Below are 1,841 nucleotides of genomic sequence, written 5' to 3'. Positions count from 1 at the left end.
CACTGATGTATTTCCGATACCTAGAACAGAAATAGTTACCATATATTCAATATTTTAAATGCCCAGGTATTGTTGATGCAACACAACATTTATGTAAGTTAAGGACTATTATTATCTTTCTTTCATATTCAGGACCAAAGCACAGAGAAGATATAACTTACCTGATGTTATGAAACTCATAAATAATAGAATTAGATTGAAAATCTAGATCTTGTTGACTACTGAGCATATGGTCTTCATCATTATGCTGTATTTTGAGATACATACAGAACTCTCAATTAATGGTTATTAAATAAAAAAAAACAAATCAATGGATTTCTAGCAGAAAGGTCTGCAATATATGATCCATGGGCCTGCTGCCTATCTTTGTAAATGAAGTTTTATTGGAACACAGCTATGCCTAATTTTTTACTTATTTTCTATGATTACTTTTGTGTTACAATGGTGAGTTAAGTAGTTGCAACAAAGATATTGTGGCTAACAAAGTCAATGACATTTACTATCTGACTCTAAAAAACAATTGCCAACCCTTCTTCTAGCTCATGACCCAAATCGTCCAAGTCTGAATCAGCATTCTAGTTTGAAATTCATATTATATCTAGTTGTATATTATCGGGCATTAAATTTAAGTTTCTCTGGAAAATTTGCACAATTTTCTTGAAAGTTCCTCAAGGGAAGAAGGTATACCTTTTCTATTTTTCAATGTTCTAATCATTTGAGAGATAGTATGTGATGAGGACAATATGACACAGGAAGGTTTGGATATGGAAGTAGCTTAAGTACTTATATTCATGATCTTGAAAGATGTGTGGCTTAAGCTTTGAGAATGAAAATTTTATTATTTGAAAAATGAGTATAATAATGCCTCGCTCATAAAAGTGTTTTAAAAACTAAATAAGTGTTAGGAATTAAATACAATGTCAAGCATGAAGTAGGCTCTCAATACATGATTGGAATTATTACTTCTAAGTGGAAAACAGTGCAAGGTACAAGTCAGTAGATATTGAGGAAAAGAGAGACATGTTTCCCACACTAGGTCGGATGGATTTAATAAATATTTTCAGAGCATTTCACCCCAGAGCATCAGAATATACAGTCTTCCCAAGTGCACATGGAACATATTCCAGGATAGACCACATGTTAGACCACATAACACGTATCAATAAATTTAAAGATTAAAATTATACCAAGCGTCTTTTCTAATCACATGGTATGAGACTAAAAATCAACTGGAAGAAAAAAACAAAACAAAACTAAAAAATACACAAATACTTGGAGATGAAATAACATGATACTAAATAATGAATGGATTAACAATGAGATCAAGGAAGAAATCAAAAGATACCTAGAGACAAATGAAAATTAAAACACAATGAGTCAAAATCTATGGGACAAAGCAAGAACGGTCCTACGGGGGATATTCGTAGCAATGTCTACCTCAAGAAACAAGAAAAAGCTCAAATAATCAATCTAATCTTACACTTAAAAGAACTAGAGAAAGAACAACTAACAAAACCCAGTGAATAGAAGGAACAAAATAATAAAGATCAGAGCAAAAATAAACAGAGTCTAGAAAAATAATACAAAAGATCAATGAAACCAAGAGTTGATTCTTTGAAAAGATAAAAATAATGGATAAACTACTAACCAGACTAATCCAGAAAGAAGAGGCCCAAAATAAATAAAATCAGAAATGTAAGAGAAGAAGTAACTACAGATGCCACAGAAATTCAAAGGATCATAAGAAAATACTAAGAGCAATTATACACCAACAAATTGGACAATCTGGAAGAAATGGATACATTCCTAGAAACATACACTCTCCAAAGACTGAGTCAAGA

The sequence above is a fragment of the Pteropus alecto genome, unplaced genomic scaffold (genome assembly GCF_000325575.1).
Source record: "Pteropus alecto unplaced genomic scaffold, ASM32557v1 scaffold119, whole genome shotgun sequence".
In the NCBI taxonomy this organism is placed as follows: domain Eukaryota; kingdom Metazoa; phylum Chordata; class Mammalia; order Chiroptera; family Pteropodidae; genus Pteropus; species Pteropus alecto.
The sequence above is the reverse complement of the archived record's forward strand: the minus strand, read 5'-3'. Positions refer to the sequence as shown.